Raw genomic sequence first — 21,727 nt, forward strand, 5'->3', positions numbered from 1 at the left:
TAACAGATTAAAATGGGGATTTATTTGATATATTCATATTGCTATAACGTTAAACCAAGCAGACTTCACTGCATCTCGGTGCAGGTGTTACATGGATAAATGTACTTCACGGTCAGGTAAATTTAGGCAAAGAGGGTTGATCTTCAGTTTATTACAGGCAAGGGTTAAGGAATCTATAGATCTAAGAGACATTGGGAGAGCGTTTAGCCACTGATGAACGCCTTTCGCCTTTTGACGGTGTGGCAGGAGGGAAGGCACAACCCAGGAGAAGTTAGTGGGTGGATTGAAGACAATGAGTAGAGCTGTCGGATTGCATCCTGTCCGCTACATACGGTAGAGCTAGCCCATAAATACTTTAGAAAACCAAACAAAGTACCTAAAAACAACCCTTTGCCTGGCCGGTAGTCAAATGGATAGAGGTACACCATTGGGAGCTAGATGATTTTGGCACCTTACAAAGTAATTTAACTGCTGCTTCTTAGGCGAATCATAGGCCCGAGAGTGGTTTCTCAGAAATGCCTGTGGAATGTTCTAATTTAGAATTAACCAATGCCTCTACCACTGTAGTTTGGTCATCAGCAGGGATAAATGGTAAATCTGAATAAAGGAGCTGATTAGTTGATTTGACAATCTCGCCTACCTGAATTTCACATCCAAGGTTGGCTTGCCCTGAGCATCGTAGATTTTGTCTTGGATGCGAAAGAGCAGGCAAGGCTGAACAGCAAGTAGGAGATGACATGCACAAATAGTTGTTCAGCAAATGTTTCAGGCAAGCTCCTCTTCCCACTGCTACACTTGTCCTCCAACTACTAGAATCCTTCACCCACTACTACACTTCTCTCACTACTACACTCCTCCTACTACACTCGGTCTGCCTATTATTACCATTCCTCCTGCTACTATCACACTTTCTTTCACTGCTATGCTCCTGGAGTGCAGTAGTGGGAGGAGTCGTCATAGGAAAAGGGGATTAGTGAAGTGGAGGGGGAGGAGTGATTATAACAAAAGGGTTGAGCCGAGTAGTAGAAGTGAAACATTTCCGGGACGGAGCATTGGTGGGAGGAGTAAGTTGTAGGGAGTGGTGGTAAGAGTACGAGAGAAGACGTCAGTGAGATTGGCCGAACTAGGTTGAATCCGAAAGAGTACTTTCAAGGCACTCTCCCGATTCCTTTCGAACGCTAATCTGCGATTAGTGTACAGAGAGTTAGGAGGTCCCTGAGTGAGCTTTGGAGAGATCGGGCAAGAGCTTTAGGTCGACACAGCAGCATGGTTCTAGCTTTTAGTATATTGAGGGTGAAACAGTTGATGGCACTAACCTGGAGTTAAGGACACCTGAGCAAGTGAGGAGTGTGAAACAGATGAGCGTGAGAGGGAGGGACAGACAGCGATAGGCCCCACAAAAACATCAATAACCCTTGTACTGCTCTTGAGACTCTGAGTTTTCTGTGCCATCTGTGATATACGGCACAAGGAGCATTACAGAAACGTTTTATAGTGTCCAATAGCTCCTTTGGTTTACTGATAGCATTATTAAGGAAGTTCTTAAGATGTCATTTTTTTGCAGTAAAGAGTACCATCTTGTAAGTTTGTTGGGTGGTCTTAATTAAATCGAGGGAGAAGGCATCTCTTTCCTTATGCTAAGCATTTTCATTTCTGTGCTAATGTTATTTCAAGTTTCAAATTGAGCCAGAGTACCAGTAATTAGAATGTTTTTTTGGTCATCTGTCATGAACAATTAAATAAAGGTAGTGACCAGCAGGAAAGTAGGGGGAGGAAACTCTACAGGCTATGTCATGAGCCTGAAGTATCTGGATTAATGTTATAGTATCTGGATTATCAGGGACATCATGCCAAATGTTAAAATCACCAAGGAGGATGATTCTGGAATAGCAAAGTGCATTGTTGGCAAGAAAATAAGTTAAGTTATCCAGGAATTTATGGCCAGAACCGGGAGGACAATAACATAAGATGACTTTAAATAAGCAAACCAAGTAGAAGCACAGGTTGAGAAAACAAATTTGGAAGAACCATCCCAATCCAGTGTAACGAAGTTGGTTATAGTTCAACATGATTTATAAACCATTGCAAAGCCCCCCCTCCCTTCTGCCTGTGGGTATTGCAGTTAATCCATTTAATCTGGAAATTGTGGGCCACCCTCAGATGGAAGATAGTGGGGGGGATCCCTGAGGGAACCAGATTTTTTAGTAAGAAATAAAATGTCCAGACCATTTAGTCTGATCGCATCTGCCACAACCAGGGTATTAATTACAGCAGATCTTGCATTGAGAGGTTATTTGGGGCCATTCCAGCTTCCAGTGTTGTAGATACCACGGCTGAGGTGAGAGCGCGTTGAATGTCACAAATTCCAATCTTATTTAGAGCTCTAAAAGTCAATGGGCCTCATTACGACCCAGGCGGTAAGTTACCGCCTGGGTCGTACCTTTACCACCATGGCGTAAACTACGTTTCTCCAGCATGGGGTCTGGCATGGATTCACATGCTCATGAATATTCCCCGTCATCAGGCTGGGAATCCTCGGTAAAGAAAAAACCAGTATCAGTTTCGTTTTTGATCTGTCTTTCGTAGTAATAACCAATCACTGGTCTCTGCGTCATACTGACCACAGCCAACGACTGCCCTCTACCTAAGCACCGCCTCTGGCAGCCATCTTCAGATTTTTACCGCACGTTCATGTGTTGGGATCCTCGTGCTATTGCTCTCGAGCGTTAGTGCTATTTTTTCACGTTTTTTCTCAAAAACTTCATTTTTTTGGTCAAAAGAGCCTCAAGCTCCACCGACTCTCCATCCGATCAACGGGGACCCGTGTCGGATTCGTCTGCGCCCCTCAAGGGTGAAGATTTCATCGAGCTACGCTTTTGGAGGACTCCAGAAGTTTCTCAGGCTCGGTCATGGCCCAGGAGAAGGGAAGCTCGACGCCCGGAAAGCTGTTCAGGGTCTGCCCTGGATGCCAGCTGCAGAACGTCTTCAAGGAGGACGAACACTCTTTTTGTCTTTACTGCCTACATGAGGACAAGACGCACGTGGAGAAGGACTGTGCGTTTTGCGGCAACATGTCGGAGCGGACCATGAAGGACCGCCATCAACGTCTCGCCAACTGGCTGGAAGGGAAGAGCCCGTCCGGCGAGAAGAAGAGGAAGAAATCCGAGCGGTCTTCTAAGACCTTTGAGGACGCCCCGGCGACGGGGGTCCAACATAAGGCCAAGCACCGCGAGTCCGCTGGCACCGGGAGCGCCGAACGGTCGGGCTCTACGGGCGCCAGGCTGGGCGCACCCTCCCCGGCACCATCAACCACGAGCCAACGCTCTGGGTCGGGTAAGAGGAAGGCCGAGCACCCGGTGAGGCTCCTAGAGAGGCCCCGGTCGAGCTCGAAGGCGGAGGGGGAGCGAGGCACTGTCCCCCCCCCCTCAAGGATAAGGTGGTGAAGGCCTTAATCCATCCGGCCAAGCCCTCTATCGAGTCTGTCGCGGCGGCCCTGGCTCAGCCTGTGGAGGCTACGCCAGTGGTGGCGACCTCGGGGCTCAGAGTCTCCCTGCCTCCTCGGAGGGAGTCCTCTTTTGTGCCCATCGATAGGACCCCCGTGAAATCCCCCGTGGGGAAGAAAAAGGGGGGGCAGGGCGTCGTCGTAGATTCGGCCTCAACCTCGGAGGAGGAGCTGGTCGAAGTCTTAAGCCACGGCCTCGGCGTGGAAGAAGACCGGCCCGTCGGGATGGATCCCGACGCAGGTGACGACGACATCGTCGAGGGTACCGACGGGGCCCCTGATCGCCCGTCGGATTCCCCTCTGCCAGCGCCGCGAGACAGCTCGGCGGCCATTTTGTTGGCTATACAGTCCTTATGCTCAGAGATAAGGACGAGACTACCGTTGCCGACGGAACCTCTCCCGTCGGGGGACCCAGAACCGGGACCTTCTGGGGTTCCCCCTACCAAGAAAAGAAGGATCCACCCTCCTCCTCCTTTTCAGCCGTCGCGCCCCTTCCAGCCCTCCTCCCCGTCCACCCGAGGGGATGATACGGGGACTGACACGGCAGCGACGGGTACGGACGACGAGGTATACGACGAGGATGTACCGTCGTCGCCTCCCACCAGGGCTTCTCCGCCCGACGAGATTGGATCGTTCCACTCCATGATCGCCAGGGCATCCGAGCTTTTCCAACTCTGCCCTGAGGAGAAGAAGAAGGAAGGTTTCCTTTATCAGCGGCGCGAGGCCAAGAGGAAGACGGTCCTCGCAGTGCCTCTATTGGACGACATTTGGGATGAGGGCCTCACCCTCCTCAAGAACCCTTCCACGACGCCAGCTAGAAGAGACCGGTACGAGAAAAAGTACCGGGTCCCGGACACGGCCCCCCTGTGCCTCCAGGCGCAGCCTACCCCGGACTCCGTCGTCTCCGCGGCGGCCAGGAAAAAAGCGGGGGGGGTGCGGCCTCCACATCGACTTCCCCACCGGACGGCGAGGGAAAGAAATTGGACGCTATGGGACGCAGAGTCATCTCGTCTGCAGCGACGACGATTAAAGCTGCCAACGCCTTGGCTAGCGTGGCCCGATACAACAGGGAGCTCTGGTACAAACTGGCTCCCCTGCTGGACTTCTTGCCGGACAACAAGAGGGCAGAGGCCCTGGAGATCCTGCAGGAAGGTGAGGTGGCTTCGGACCACGCCATTACCGTTGCGACATCGCCGACACTGGGTTCCGCCAGTTGGGCAACGGCGTTTGCCTTAGGCGGTGTGGATGGCTCAAGGCTACGGACTTCCGTCAAGACGTTCAGACCAGAGTCCTGGACATGCCCTTCGATGGGAACAACCTGTTTGGGAAAACAGTGGACGATTCCCTTCAGGCCATTAAAGCGGACACCGAGACGGCCCGGGCCCTTGGAGTTCTGCAACAATGACGGACGCCCTTTCGGAGCAGCAGAGGCAAGGGCGCCTCCAAAGGTTCCGGCGGCGGATTCTCCTCCTACCGTCAAGCGGCCCGCTCGTCGTCTCAGGAGGCCTACAGAGGACGAGGCAAGTCTGGCGGACCCCGCCGTCGTCGCCAAGGACAAGGCGGCAAAGCCTCGTCGAAGCAGGATTGAACCGGCCGTGGGGTCGGGCCCCCACCGAAGCACCCCGGTGGGAGGCCGGCTGGCGAGCTTCGTCAGCGTGTGGGAGTCCATCTCCACCGACCGTTGGGTGCTGGACGCCTTGGCCCGGGGCCACGTGCTCGAGTTTCAAAGAAAGTGTCCGCGCGTCCCCCCCGTGGCCAGGAAAGAACTTCACGTCCCTCAACTTCTGGAGGTAAAGGCGATGCTCAGGAAGGACACCATCGAACTCGTCCCAAAGAGGCTTCGGGGCTCCGGAGTTTACTCGAGATACTTCCTCGTGAAGAAGAAGACGGGGGGGATGGCGCCCCATCCTGGACCTGCGACGTCTGAACAAGTTCATCAAGGCGCAAAAGTTCCGGATGGTCACCCTCCAGCACGTCCTGGGTCAGCTGGAGGAAGGAGACTTCCTGTCGTCGTTGGATTTGGAGGATGCCTACTTCCATATTCCCATCCTGAAGGGGCACCGAAAATTCCTCAGGTTTGTGGTCCAAGGGCGTCATTACCAGTTCAAAGCCCTCCCCTTCGGACTACGGTCGGCACCCAGGGTGTTCACCAAGTGCCTCGCACCGGTGGCGGCGCAGCTGCGCCGCGAAGGGATCCACGTCTACCCCTACCTGGACGACTGGCTCATCCGAGCCAAGACAAGGGAGCTCGCCGTGGTTCACACGGCAAGGACCGTCCAACTTCTCACGGACCTGGGATTCTCCGTGAACTACGCCAAATCCCACCTGGTACCCGCGCAAGACGCTCTGTTTCTGGGAGCGAGGCTCAACACAGTGTCCCTTCTGGCCTCCCCGTCGGAGGAGAGGACCAGGACCATCCTGGGCAAGGTGCAGCGGATGTTGGTGGCCGACGCGGCCAAGGTGAGGTCCATCAAGTCCCTCCTCGGAATGATGTCTTCCTGCATCTACCTCATTCCCATGTGCAGGCTCCGGATGCGCCTGTTGCAGGAGTTCCTGGACGCGCGCTGGATCCAAACGACGGGCAGCTTCGAGGAAAGGATCACACTCGACGAGAGTTTCCGACGAGCGATCCAGTGGTGGGGCACCCGCGCGCATCTGACGGCGGGCATGGACTTCCAGACCCCAGCCCACCAGGAGACAGTGACCACGGATGCCTCCCTGGAAGGGTGGGGAGCGCACACCGAAAATCTGCACGCAAGAGGCCTTTGGCTCCCGACGGAGAAATCCTTACATATCAATGTCCTGGAGCTCCGTGCAGTGTTTTGGGCCCTCAGGTCCTTCATTCCGTCCCTCAAGGGCAAGGTGGTGAGGATCTTCACCGACAACACCACCACCATGTTTTACATCAGGAAACAGGGCGGAACCAGGTCCCCAGCACTGTCCAAGGAGGCGCAGGACCTGTGGCATTGGGCAGTCGCCCAAGGGATGTTTCTGGTGCCGTTTCATCTGGCAGGGATAAAAAACACCATCGCCGACTCACTCAGCAGGGAGCTGCGCTCGTGCCACGAGTGGGAACTACGGCAGGATCTAGTGGATCGCCTCTTCCGACGGTGGGGCACACCCCAGATCGACCTGTTCGCGACGGCGACAAACTCCAAGTGCCGGAGGTTCGCCAGCAGGTTTCCCCAGGCGAGGAGCATGGGCGATGCTTTCTCGTTCCCCTGGGAGGGCCTGTTCCTCTACGCGTTCCCTCCTTTGCCACTGCTAATCCGGCTCGTCAACCAGCTCAAGAGGTCACGGTGCAGGATGATCCTCGTCGCACCTGCGTGGCCGAGGCAGATATGGTTCCCGGACCTTCTGGACTTGTCAGCGTCCCCGCCAATCAAGCTGCCGGTGGACGCGGATCTGCTCTCCAGGGAAGGAGGCGCCATCCTCCACCACGACCCGAAATCGCTGAACTTGCAGGCCTGGCTCCTGCAGCGCTAGAGTTTGGAGGATACGATATACCGGCCGACTGCAGAGAGATTCTTGCAAAGGCCAGGGCGTCCTCGACTCTTAAATGCTACGGACAAAAATGGAATAGGTTCTCTGTCTGGTGCCACGCACAGACGATTAACCCTCTACGGATTACGGCTCCCCATGTACTGCCGTACCTGCTGACGCTGGCCAAAGCTGGACTGGCACACGCGTCCATCAAGATTCATCTTGCTGCGATCTCCCGATACACCAGAACCACGGGGCGGACGTCCTTGTGGTCTCATCGTCTGGTGAAAGAGTTCATGAAGGGACTGTTCAGATCGTTCCCGCCGGTGAAGGCTCTGGCCCCAGCGTGGGAGCTCAACGTGGTGCTGACCAAGCTCATGGGACCTCCGTTCGAGCCTCTGCACTCGGCCCCGTTGAAGTTTCTGTCGTGGAAAACAGCGTTTCTTGTGGCCATCACCTCCGCACGACGGGTGGGAGAGATCCAGGCCCTTTGCTGCAAGGCCCCGTACTTGACTTTTCACGACACGAGGGTAGTGCTCAGGACGCACCCCTCCTTCATGCCCAAGGTACCGTCGGACTTCCACCTCAACGAACCCTTGGTGTTGCCTGTATTCTTCCCGTCGCCTTTGTCGCCGGCTGAGAGAACTTTGCACTCGCTGGATGTGGCTAGAGCGCTGAAGTTCTACGTGGACCGCACAAAGTGTTTTCGGAAGACGTCACAACTCTTTGTGAACTTTGGACCTGTCAATCAGGGGAAGGCTCTCTCGAAGGCTTCCATTTCCAGATGGCTCTCCGGCTGTATCATGTACTGTCATCGGTTGGCAAACCGACCGCTGCCTGGCCGTCCGAGAGCCCATTCCACCAGAGCGATCGCAGCTACCACGGCGTTCCTTTCTGGTGTGCCCCTGCTGGACATATGCAGGGCTGCTACGTGGAGGTCGCCGCACACCTTCACGAAGTTCTACTGCGTCGATCGGGATTCCAGGGAGGAGTCCAGGGTCGGCCAAGGAGTGCTGCGCAACCTGTTCGCCTGAGGTGAGCCTGGTGGGGAGGTAAGATGCTTAATGTTGAGTTTGATGCAATGCTTAATGTTGAGCCTTTGCCACCTCCCGTGGTTGTGCATGTGTGTACTGCTATGTATTCTTTATTCATGAGCATGTGAATCCATGCCAGACCCCATGCTGGAGAAGGAACAAGTTACTTACCTGTAACTGTTGTTCTCCAGCATGGGTCTGGCATGGATTCACATGCGAACCCTCCCGCCTACCCCTCTGCGGCTCTTCACTTGGTCATACTGCCACTTCACGTGCTTCCAAATCTGAAGATGGCTGCCAGAGGCGGTGCTTAGGTAGAGGGCAGTCATTGGCTGTGGTCAGTATGACGCAGAGACCAGTGATTGGTTATTACTACGAAAGACAGATCAGAAACGAAACTGATACTGGTTTTTTCTTTACCGAGGATTCCCAGCCTGACGACGGGGAATATTCATGAGCATGTGAATCCATGCCAGACCCATGCTGGAGAACAACAGTTACAGGTAAGTAACTTGTTCCTTACGCCATGGTGGTTTGTTGGACTTACAGCCCCATTCCGAGGTTGGCGGGGCGGTAAGTCCCCAATCCCCATTTACCCTTCCCCATTCCCATTTTTGCCCCATAGGGCATAATGGGAGTGGGGAAGGCGTTAATTACGCCACCGTAAATTACGGTGGCGTAATTAACATCAAGGTCCCTTAGCGCCATGGATTTTAACACCTGCTAAAAGCCCTCTTTAATAGAGTTAATATTAAGACATCTTTTCCAAATATAGTCGCAATTCAGTAAGCTTAAATTGTGGACCTGCTCAGAAATAGTTGGAAAATATTTCATCGTACTTGTAGTTGAAGCTTCGCATTCTAAGACCCGATGTCTCAGTAGGGCCCTAGTTACAAAATCTGCAATTGGTTTCCAACTCAGAAATTCTTCCTCTTCTCAACAAGCTCTCTTTAGTAAAAAAAATTCAATCTTAATCTTGGTAAAATCATTCTGTAATAATTATTTTGGGAACTGTGAGAAGATCATAGATAGGGTCCCCCGCCTTCTATGATCAAATACCTAATTATGCAGGGATGGATACAAGTTAAATGAGTCAGTCGTGCAAACCCAGCCATAGTCATACAAAGCTTTCTTTACTCTGTCTGGGTTAGCCAACAAAATGGCCCTATCCATCGCCAATTCCAAAATTTGGTAATTACTGTGCTTCCAACTGGTAAAGGAAGTCACTATTATTCTTTAACTAGAAGAGTTGATTTCCTAATAGCTCATAAAGGGAATGAGGAATAGGGTCGATTAGTTTTGAGATTTAAGGCAAGTATTTGCCACTGCACATGTTCCCTCATAGAGACAATCCCCATCTTAAATCTGATAGCCGTTAACGGTCTTGCATTTGGCACTTTCAATATTTTATGCCAAATGTTTGCTTCAATAAGGTCAAGAACCTTAATGATAGCGTCATCTATCAGCTCCAGGCCATAGATTAATTTTGGGATAATCTTACCCTCGTAAAAAATAAGAACTGGTTTGATTGAAAAACGCCCATACTTGCTATCAGTTATCAACAGCTGATTAGCCCTCACCCTCCTTAGCCTGTCTTAATACACTATAAGTTTTCAATTTCAAAAACACCCGAGTCTCAACACGCTCAATGTCATTGTTCACTGGATTGCATCTATATAGTTTATCTAACAAATGGCCAACCCCTGAATGCAACCTCGGGTATAGGCTCTGGGGTAAATTCTGAGTGCATTGTTTTTGTTGGCTCCACTCCTCGGAGTTAGTATTGGGAGTCCCCTGTGTCAGCTTCTGTCCTCCATGAACCATGTTTACTAGTCGTGAGGTTACGAAGTCGGTATGTTTTCCCTGCTGAGCAGAGTTAGGACCTAATTAGGATAATTGAGATCTGCTTTCTCTCTGCATGGAAGGTCTAGAACCATTGATCAAAATGTTGGTTGTTGAAGTAGCCATAATCCCAAAGGTATCGGGGGCATCTTTGAAGCAGTTGGGTAATAAGGCTCTCAGTACTTCCTCTGTTTTAGCCTTCTTTGACAGATCCAAAATGTTGAATGTCACTCCCCTCTTCCTTTTAACTCATTTTGCTTCCCAACCCATCATTCATTGAGCCCAATGGACGGTACCCTATTAGTATAGACCCCTAGATCACTTTTACTCTGATCACCCGGGAGTACGGGCTCAGTTTGAGTTGTACTATTTCTGGAAGGCTGCATTTTCAACTTTTTAGTGCACCCTTCAGATGACAAACTCAAGTTCAGGCTAATACCTCTAACCACTCCCAGTCTATGGGAAACTTCATTAGTTTGTAAATCGGTTTGGGCGGTAGAGTTGGTAATAGGTAACTTTTTGCCCCCATTTGGAACCGATAGGGGTGGGGACAATGAACATTTAAACTTTTCCAACCCATTCAGTACCAATTCATTTACCCCTGGAGATGTCTGAATAGAACATAATTTTATTTTGCCCACCTGGGTAGATCTTACAGTATCCAGATAAGGCCAAACTTGGGAAGGTTTGCCAATAGGCACAGGGTTATTTTTCCTTGTTAACTTTCTTTTTCAGGGCTGCTTGGCTTTAAAACAAAATGGATCCGTTTTTTGGGGCTTAAAACCCCTTACTTTCCCCCTTTTTTGGTTTCCCCTCAAAGTTTCAGCAAACGAGGCCACCTCCAGAGGTTTACAGAATGGTTGACTTCCACCTCCAACTTTAGAGGCACTTTAGTCTTTATAATACCATCTTTCAAATTACTCAATGCTGATCTACCTACAACAGAGTCGTTAACAATTACCTTAATTGAGTCGTCACTAATTAATATAGGATCAGAGATAACTACCCTCTTGCGAGGAGATGTTTCCTCCCCTACAATTGTCTGAGGAGCATCTGTGTTAGGGCAAGGGTCTGAGGGAGTAGGAACATTCATTCTACTCAGATTCTCAACTTTGTCACCAAGTAGCATCAATAACAGACTTTGTTCTTTGAGTTCATGCCAAATATCATACATGTTAACAAACAAGCTCAATACCATATTCAGGGCTGATACCATTGGATGGGTTAAGCAAATTCGTTTATCAACCTCTCTCAATGTATAATGCATCCCTCATCTCCCTTAATGAATGTGAGTCCTCAACCTGGGAGGATTGAATAGCATGTTCAACCATTTGGTCATTATTTTCAATGAGATTAGTCAAAGCAGTCGGTGAATTAGGCACTCATAGTGTTAACCACCGCCCGACTCCCTCCATGCCTCCCATCTCTAATTGAGCAAATTCAATGATGCTTAAGTCCTGAATCTCCCTAAAATCAGCCTTACAATTACATTAGTCAGTAGCGAGTGGTCAATAAATGCCATGGCTTTGGTTGGGGCAATTTATTTTATATCCGTGCTAGTTCCAACCTTTTTATCAAAGTGTAGGTATCAATAATTCTTTGCCCCGCTATCGGGGACTGGATACATGTTTGATTTGCCATGGTTCATATCCGATTGCAAGGCCGATTAGGAGTTTTCAGGCCAATTAAATCACCACGATTACCACTACATGCATAGGCCTCACGGAAATCCACACTGGGCAGGTCATTAGATTCCAGATCCAATCCCTTATTGACCTTTGTCGAGGAGAAGTCTAAAATAATACTGCAAGCGACCGTGCCAACCAGTGTGTTACCGGGCACCTGTGGGATCATTTTTCTTTTTTTTCTTTTCCTGTCCCTATTTTAGTCCTTTCCCTATTTTACCGAGGGCTCTAGTACCCGACAACTCCAGGTAATCAAAAGGAGAGGAGCCTTGGGGCACCATTTGGCTCCTCAAACTCTTCTGGATTTTAGCACAAACAGTGACTTTCAATTAGCCTTCTTTCGCTTGTGCTAATCCTAATTGGTTCCTGTTGAGGTAGATTTCTGAACTCTGACTTGGTGCTCAGAGGTTCAGAAGGCCATCCTAGTTTCTTGGAACAGGGTAACCTTCTGGACAAGGCAGACCGATCAAGGTAGCATTGGTGGCGGTTAAGACTAGGTCTCAGGAGGAGTGAGTGATTGAAAGCCCACAATGAGCACACACAGTAAACAACACTACAAATAACTCTGTCAGGTGTATATATCAAAAAAAATATACATTTATTAAAGGCCTTTTAAATCAAACACAAAGCAAATAGCAGTAATAACTAAACCAACACAACTCCACTATTAAACATATACAGTAACCAATGCCCTAAAGGAATAGTATACAGTAAGGGTCCACAACCTGTGAAGAAAGGAAGCATACAGTGTGAATATTATTTAGGAAGTTCTTCACGTATCAAACCCTAACTGAGAAGCAGTGCAATCCCTACAATGCGAGGAGCCTTGCGCTCAAAAGTACTTTTGGTGCTGCTGCACGCGATCGTGCGGTTGGGCAAAAACGGGGTCTCTTGCAGGGGCTGCAGCAGCTCAGGAAGGCAGCTGAGTCAGTGAAGAATAAGTTCCCACTATTCGAGGATGGTCTCCCCATTAGGGCAGAGCAGGATCCCAGAGTTGGGAATAGCTCGGTACCACAGGCTACCTCGATAAAGGAGAGTGGCCCTCAGGGGACGCTCGTGCATAAAAATGGATGGATGCGCCAGGGGGCACCGGTAAGGGTTGCAAGTACTCCCCAACCCTCGGCGCATTCCGTACCAAACTTCATTAGTCGAGTCCACTTCGGGTTCAAATCCTGCAGTTTTGTGGTTCTGCGGTTTTCTGGGGCTGCGTTCCAGGGATGATTCTGTGGCGATTTCTCAGCTCCTGGTGAAGGGACCAGGCCAATTCCACTGCAGCACGTGAGAGTGCACATGGGGCACAGCAGCAAGGCACCCACAAAGTTCATCACCACAGCTGGGTGACTCGGCGACAATATGCTCAGGTTCAGGCATAGTCTCCTAATTCCAGACTGCTAGGTGTACAAAACTCGGCGGGAGAGTGCCTTATACCCAGAGCTTGCAGTCTCCAAATGCTCAAGTGTCAACTCGAGACGGCAGCGGTTCCAGAGCAAAGGTCCAGTGCAAACTGGTCAGTTCACTGGGCGGTCCAGGAACACTCTGAGAAGGCTTGCTTACAGGTTAAGGTGGAGGTGCCGAGAATAGTTAGTCCCACTATTCCAAAGGGGCGAAGCGCCTTTGCAAATCTTCCAAGTTCGATCAGAAACAGGTGGTCCAACGGGATGACAGCGGGCTTAGTGTGACAAACCTTCCCCCGGGACCACTGCGGTTCCTTGGCTCTGCTTCTTGGTTTCAGGATACTTGGCTCCTATTCTAAGTTTGGTGAAAACTCAAGAGATCAACCTTGTATTGGATTAAGGCGCCTTAACGAAGAGGACCCTCTGAGAGGTCTGCTCTCACATACAGCCATCCCAGATGTGGACCAATCATGGACCACGGTGGTCCCAGTCATTCCCAGCACACTAGACATCCTGGCACCCAGGATGTGTATTGGAACTAGACAGTCCAGCCCACATCCTGGAGGCACACACACAAAGCATACAGAAGCCTGCAAAAGCTTCGGTTTACGCTGGCATCTGCATTACCAAATAAGGGTTTTCCCGTGTCTGCTCGACCTGGGGAAGGCAAATGGACAAGATGGCCAAAGGACAAAACAAAGGACCCCGTGTAATAACCATTTTGGGGCCAAGCCACTGTCCTGGGCCAAAAGCGGTAAATGCTGTATGGACCACACAGAAGGGTTACAAATATCTGAAAAATAACAGCTGCCACCAGCTCTGTCCAAGGCGCATTTGTACTTCTACCGAAAAATCCTTTGAGAGTGTCTAGGGCCTTTAGAATTAAAAGAAGACCCCAGCGCACTGTACTGTAAGGTACTTTGTGCACTGTTAACATGTTGCTAACAACTAGCAACACATTGAAAGACTAAGGGAAACAAAGTCTCCCAGTACTGACTGTCTTTAAGGGCATGTCAGTTTCCCCATAACAAAGTGAGCGAAATCCCAGTGAGCACAGCATAAGGCTGGGCTCCACTGCCAAAAGTCAGGCTAGGATGGTCGGACAGCAATAAAAAGTTGGGGGGATCCCAACTGGTGGGAAAATTACACATAAATAAAAATCTTTCCTAACAGTTCCCCGAATGGAGGCAATCAGAATGGGGTTAAGGGCAGCGGGAGGGGATGTGCAAAATACAAGGTATACAGAAAAATGTGCAAGAAATGTACTAATCCTTATTGGCTTCCCCAAGTAGGGGTTTTCAACAAAGAGAGGTGGTGTGGAAAAATGCAAGATGTGCAAACTATGATGAATGTGCAATAAAATGCCACAAACAAACACACTATATAATGGAAATAAAGAAACAATCTATCATGTGAATAAAAAGTGCGCTATTTTATGCTTGATGTAAATCTGAAGGAAAAGGCCACACCGTATTAAAAACAACGACTCTTTGATGGAAATTAAAAAAAAATCAATCATTGATTAAAAAAACACGCTATTTTATGCTTTGTGAAAATATCAATTGAAAGTAGCACACACTGTTCAAATCGGAGTTGAGAGAACACACTATTAAGTTATCAGTTTCTCCAGCATGGGGTCTGGCATGGATTCACATGCTCATGAATATTCCCCGTCGTCAGGCTGGGAATCCTCGGTAAAGAAAAAACCAGTATCAGTTTCGTTTCTGATCTGTCTTTCGTAGTAATAACCAATCACTGGTCTCTGCGTCATACTGACCACAGCCAATGACTGCCCTCTACCTAAGCACCGCCTCTGGCAGCCATCTTCAGATTTTTACCGCACGTTCATGTGTTGGGATCCTCGTGCTATTGCTCTCGAGCGTTAGTGCTATTTTTCGCGCTTTTTCACAAAAAACTTCGATTCTTTCGGTCAAAAGAGCCTCAAGCTCCACTGATCCTACATCCGATCAACGGGGACCCGTGTCGGATTCGTCTGTGCCCCTCAAGGGTGAAGATTTCGTCGAGCTACACTTCGGAGGACTCCAGAAGCTTCTCAGGCCCGGTCTCGGAGATGGCCCAGGAGAAGGGAAGCTCGACGCCCGGAAAGCTGTTCAGGGTCTGCCCTGGATGCCAGCTGCAGAACGTCTTTAAGGAGGACGAACACTCTTTCTGCCTTTACTGCCTTCATGAGGACAAGACGCACGTGGAGAAGGACTGTGCGTTTTGCGGCAACATGTCGGAACGGACCATGAAGGACCGCCATCAACGTCTCGCCAACTGGCTGGAGGGTAAGAGCCCGTCTGGCGAGAAGAAGAAGAAATCCGAGCGGTCTTCTAAGACCTTTGAGGGCGCCCCGGCGACGGGGGCCCAACATAAGGCCAAGCACCGTGAGTCCGCTGGCACCGGGAGCGCCGAACGGTCGGGCTCTACGGGCGCCAGGCAGGGCGCACCCTCCCCGGCACCATCAACCACGAGCCAACGCTCTGGGTCGGGTAAGAGGAAGGCCGAGCACCCGGCGAAGCTCCTGGAGAGGCCCCGGTCGAGCTCTAAGGCAGAGGAGGAGCGTGGCAGTGCCCCCTCCCTCAAGGATAAGGCGGTGAGCGCACCTAAGGTGGTGAAGGCCTTGATCCATCCGACCAAGCCCTCTATCGAAACGGTCGCGGCGGCCCTGGCTCAGCCTGTGGAGGCTGCACCAGTGGTGGCGACCTCAGGGCCCAGAATCTCCCTGCCTCCTCGGAGGGAGTCTTCTTTTGTGCCCATCGATAGGACCCCCGTGAAACCCTCCGTGGGGAAGAAGGGGGGGCAGGGCGTCGTCGTAGATTCGGCCTCAACCTCAGAAGAGGAGCTGATCGAGGTCTTAAGCCACGGCCTAGGCGTGGAAGAAGGCCAGCCCGTCGGAATGGACCCCGACGCAGGTGACGACGACGACATCGTCGAGGATACCGACGGGGCCCCTGCTCGCCCGTCGGATTCCCCTCTGCCAGCGCCGCAAGACAACTCGGCGGCCATTTTGTTGGCCATACAGTCCTTATGCTCCGAGATAAGGACGAGGCTACCGTTACCGACGGAGGAACCTCTCCCGTCGGGGGATCCAGAACCGGGACCTTCTGGTGTTCCCCCTACCAAGAAAAGAAGGATCCATCCACCACCTCCTTTTCAACCGTCGCGCCCCGTCCAGCCCTCCTCCCCGTCCACCCGAGGGGATGATACGGGGACTGACACGGCAGCGACGGGTACGGACGACGAGGCATACGACGAGGATATTCCGTCGTCGCCTCCCACCAGGGCTTCTCCGCCCGACGAGATCGGATCTTTCCACTCCATGATCTCCAGGGCTTCCGAGCTTTTCCAACTCTGCCCTGAGGAGAAGAAAAAGGAAGGCTTCCTTTATCAGTGGCGCGAGGCCAAGAGGAAGACGGTCCTCGCAGTGCCTCTGTTGGACGACATTTGGGATGAGGGCCTTTCCCTCCTCAAGAACCCTTCCACGACGCCAGCTAGAAGAGACCGGTACGAGAAAAAGTACCGGGTCCCGGACACGGCCCCCCTATGCCTCCGGGCGCAGCCTACCCCGGATTCCGTCGTCTCCGCGGCAGCCAGGAAGAAAGCGGGGGGGGGTGCGGCCTCCACATCGACTTCCCCGCCGGACGGCGAGGGAAAGAAATTGGATGCTATGGGACGTAGAGTCATCTCGTCGGCAGCGACGACGATTAAAGCGGCCAACGCCTTGGCTATCGTGGCTCGCTACGACAGGGAGCTCTGGTACAAGATAGCTCCCCTGCTGGATTTTCTGCCGGACGACAAGAGGGCGGAGGCCCTGGAGATCCTGCAGGAAGGTGAGGTGGCCTCGGACCACGCCATCACCGTGGCGACGGACATCGCCGACACTGGGTTCCGCCAGCTGGGCAACGGCGTTTGCCTTCGACGTCGTGGATGGCTCAAAGCTACGGACTTCCGGCAGGACGTCCAGACCAGAGTCCTGGACATGCCCTTCGACGGGAACAACCTGTTTGGGAAGACAGTGGACGATTCCCTTCAGGCCATCAAGGCGGATACTGAGACGGCCCGGGCCCTTGGAGTTCTGCAGCAACGACGGACGCCCTTTCGGAGCGGCGGAGGCAAGGGCACCTCCAAAGGTTCCGGAGGCGGTTTCGCTTCCTACCGTCAAGCGGCCCGCTCGTCGTCGCAAGAGGCCTACAGAGGACGAGGCAAGTCTAGCGGACCCCGCCGTCGTTGCCAAGGAGGTCAAGGCGGCAAGGCCGCGTCCAAGCAGGATTGAACCGGCCGTGGGGTCGGGCCCCCACCGAAGCACCCCGGTGGGAGGCCGGCTGGCGGGCTTCGTCAGCGTGTGGGAGTCCATCTCCACCGACCGTTGGGTGCTGGACGCCCTGGCCCGGGGCCACGCGCTCGAGTTTCAAAGAAGGTGCCCGCGCGTCCCCCCCGTGGCCAGGAAAGAACTTCACGTCCCTCAACTTCTCCTGGAGGTAAAGGCGATGCTCAGAAAGGGCGCCATCGAACTCGTCCCAAAGAGGCTTCGGGGCTCCGGAGTCTACTCGAGATACTTCCTCGTGAAGAAGAAGACGGGAGGATGGCGCCCCATCCTAGACCTGCGACGTCTGAACAAGTTCATCAAGGCGCAGAAGTTCCGGATGGTCACCCTCCAGCACGTCCTGGGTCAGCTGGAGGAAGGAGACTTCCTATCGTCGTTGGATTTGGAGGATGCCTACTTCCACATTCCCATCCTAAAGGGGCACCGAAAATTCCTCAGGTTCGTGGTCCAGGGGCGTCATTACCAGTTCAAAGCCCTTCCCTTCGGACTACGGTCGGCACCCAGGGTATTCACCAAGTGCCTCGCACCGGTGGCGGCGCAGCTGCGCCGCAAGGGGATTCACGTCTACCCCTACCTGGACGACTGGCTCATCCGCGCCAAGACGAGGGAGCTCGCCGTGGTCCACACGGCAAGGACCGTCCAACTCCTCACGGACCTGGGATTCTCCGTGAACTACGCCAAATCCCACCTGGTGCCCGCGCAAGTCGCACTGTTTCTGGGAGCGAGGCTCGACACAGTGTCCCTTCTGGCCTCCCTGTCGGAGGAGAGGACCAGGACCATCTTGGGCAAGGTGCAACGGATGTTGGTGGCCGACGCGGCCAAAGTGAGGTCCATCAAGTCCCTCCTCGGGATGATGTCTTCCTGCATCTACCTCATTCCCATGTGCAGGCTCCGGATGCGCCCGTTGCAAGAATTCCTGGATGCGCGCTGGATCCAGACGACAGGCAGCTTCGAGGAAAGGATCAAGCTCGACGAGAGTTTCCGACGAGCGATACGGTGGTGGGGCACCCGCGCGCATCTGACGGCGGGCATGGACTTCCAGACCCCAGCCCACCAGGAGACTGTGACCACGGATGCCTCCCTGGAAGGGTGGGGAGCGCTCACCGAAAATCTGCACGCAAGGGGACTCTGGCTCCCGACGGAGAAGTCCCTGCATATCAACGTCCTGGAGCTCCGTGCTGTGTTTTGGGCCCTCAGGTCCTTCCTTCCGTCCCTCAAGGGCAAGGTGGTGAGGATCTTCACCGACAACACCACCACCATGTTTTACATCAGGAAACAGGGCGGAACCAGGTCCCCAGCGCTGTCCAAGGAGGCGCAGGACCTGTGGCATTGGGCCGTCGCCCAAGGGATTTTTCTGGTGCCGTTTCATCTGGCAGGGATAAAAAACACCATCGCCGACTCACTCAGCAGGGAGCTGCGCTCGTGCCACGAGTGGGAACTACGGCAGGATCTGGTGGATCGCCTCTTCCGACGGTGGGGCACACCCCAGATCGACCTGTTCACGACGGCGACGAACACCAAGTGCCGGAGGTTCGCCAGCAGGTTTCCCCAGACGAGGAGCATGGGCGATGCTTTCTCGTTCCCCTGGGAGGGCCTGTTCCTCTACGCGTTCCCTCCCTTGCCTCTGCTAATCCGGCTCGTCAACCAGCTCAAGAGGTCACGGTGCAGGATGATCCTCGTCGCACCTGCGTGGCCGAGGCAGATATGGTTCCCGGACTTGCTGGACTTGTCAGCGTCCCCGCCGATCAAGCTGCCGGCGGACGCGGATCTACTCTCCAGGGAAGGAGGCGCCATCCTCCACCACGACCCGAAGTCGCTGAACTTGCAGGCCTGGCTCCTGCAGCGCTAGAGTTTGGAGGATACGACATACCGGCCGATTGCAGAGAGGTTCTTGCAAAGGCCAGGGCGTCCTCGACTCTTAAATGCTACGGACACAAATGGAAGAGGTTCTCTGTCTGGTGCCACGCTCAGAAGATTAACCCTCTACGGATTACGGCTCCCCAAGTACTGCCGTACCTGCTGACGCTGGCCAAAGCTGGTCTGGCACACGCGTCCATCAAGATTCATCTTGCTGCGATCTCCCGATACACCAGAACCACGGGGCGGACGTCCTTGTGGTCTCATCGTCTGGTGAAAGAGTTCATGAAGGGACTGTTCAGATCGTTCCCGCCGGTGAAGGCTCCGGCCCCGGCGTGGGAGCTCAACGTGGTGCTGACCAAGCTCATGGGACCTCCGTTTGAGCCTCTGCACTCGGCCCCGTTGAAGTTTCTATCGTGGAAAACAGCTTTTCTTGTGGCCATCACCTCCGCACGACGAGTGGGAGAGATCCAGGCCCTTTCCTGCAAGGCCCCGTACTTGACTTTCCACGACACGAGGGTAGTGCTCAGGACGCACCCCTCCTTCATGCCCAAGGTACCGTCGGACTTCCATCTCAACGAACCCTTGGTGTTACCTGTGTTCTTCCCGTCGCCTTCGTCGCCGGCTGAGAGGACTTTGCACTCGCTGGATGTAGCTAGAGCGCTGAAGTTCTACGTGGACCGCACGAAGGGTTTTCGGAAGACGTCACAACTCTTTGTGAACTTTGGACCTGTCAATCAGGGGAAGGCTCTCTCGAAGGCTTCCATCTCCAGATGGCTCTCCGGCTGTATCATGTGCTGTCACCGGTTGGCAAACCGACCGCTGCCTGGCCGTCCGAGAGCCCATTCCACCAGAGCGATCGCAGCTACCACGGCGTTCCTATCTGTTGTGCCCCTGCTGGACATATGCAGGGCTGCTACGTGGAGGTCGACGCACACCTTTACGAAATTCTACTGCGTCGACCGGGATTCCAGGGAGGAGTCCAGGGTCGGCCAAGCAGTGCTGCGCAACCTGTTCGCCTGAGGTGAGCCTGGTGAGGAGGTAAGATGCTTAATGTTGAGTTGATGTGATGCTTAATGTTGAGCCTTTGCCACCTCCCGTGGTTGTGCATGTGTGTACTGCTATGTATTCTTTATTCATGAGCATGTGAATCCATGCCAGACCCCATGCTGGAGAAGGAACAAGTTACTTACCTGTAACTGTTGTTCTCCAGCATGGGTCTGGCATGGATTCACATGCGAACCCTCCCGCCTACCCCTCTGCGGCTCTTCACTTGGTCATACTGCCACTTCACGTGCTTCCAAATCTGAAGATGGCTGCCAGAGGCGGTGCTTAGGTAGAGGGCAGTCATTGGCTGTGGTCAGTATGACGCAGAGACCAGTGATTGGTTATTACTACGAAAGACAGATCAGAAACGAAACTGATACTGGTTTTTTCTTTACCGAGGATTCCCAGCCTGACGACGGGGAATATTCATGAGCATGTGAATCCATGCCAGACCCATGCTGGAGAACAGTTACAGGTAAGTAACTTGTTCCTTCACAAGTGTTCTTAAAGAGTAAGAATACTGGTAGTGCTGGATCAAGGGCTGGCGGGCTATAGCTTCCCCGGCTACACTGCCACATTATTTCTATTCCAGATAAAACATGGCCCAGTAAAGATCACTAAAAGATCGGCAGGCTATGGCATTGCATAACAAGATGGATCACAACGTCACACTCCCACCCTGGTTTATTGAAAGTTTCTGAAAGTCCCAGCTCCAATTCAAGTTTCCAAGGCAAAGATCCGTCAATGACTGTGAAACACACAGCCTATGACGTTGCAGGTGGGCTAGAATAGAAATGCCACACTCCCGCAATATTATAATGTTTTAAGAGAAAAAGAGGGAAAAAAACTGCCAGGCAAAGTCAGACGTTTGTCATTCAAGTCAAAATCCGCAGGCTATTACGTTGATAGGGACCATAGTAGCAATGGCACACTCCCGCACTGAAAATTGGCTTTTCAGAATAAAGCGGAACCCTGTAGAGCAAGTACAAGAATGTACGAATATCTAAGTGCAAGGTTAACGCTAGAGGTTAATAGAGATCAGAAATCCAAAGATTAATGCAAGTTACGGCCCGCCGTCTCTAACCAGAGGAGCACCCGGGATAATCTCGTAACCAAGCTGCCACACCGCCAAGACCGTCGACTGGGTTGACTGTGTCAACTCTGCTCCAACTCCGCTCCACAGTCTGGGGAACGTTTTATGGTACAGGCTCCTCTATCCAATGGCAGTGAAATGCTACTGCAATGCTCTCGCTGTGTTGACTCTGTCAACTCTGCGTAACTAACATATGTGGTACAGTCAATTAGAGCCAAAGATAAAATGGAAAGAAGGACTATGTACTTTGCCTGATCCTCCCTGGAGGAACCGAGAGCTGGCTGGAGGATCGCTGCGGAGAACAGGAAAGGCTGACTGAGTCTCGCCGAACACACTGTGCTCCCCTTTGTCCATGCTGGAGAATCGGAGGCCCGCGAGTCGCCCCACCCGGTCAGACAGAGAAGCATACACTGAGAGGACCAGACCTGGGAAGGCTACGGAGACACGCAGAGACCACTGGAAG

General features: G+C 52.5%; 1 protein-coding gene across 5 annotated transcripts in view; it reads left to right on the forward strand.

Annotated features, from left to right (window-relative positions):
* The window catches only part of FANCD2 (FA complementation group D2), a 2,923,540-nt gene that overhangs the window by 1,193,356 nt on the left and 1,708,457 nt on the right, over positions 1 to 21,727 (forward strand). The window lies entirely within an intron of this gene.

Source organism: Ambystoma mexicanum, chromosome 2p (assembly GCF_040938575.1).
Source record: "Ambystoma mexicanum isolate Mex_15411 chromosome 2p, UKY_AmexF1_1, whole genome shotgun sequence".
NCBI classification, from domain to species: domain Eukaryota; kingdom Metazoa; phylum Chordata; class Amphibia; order Caudata; family Ambystomatidae; genus Ambystoma; species Ambystoma mexicanum.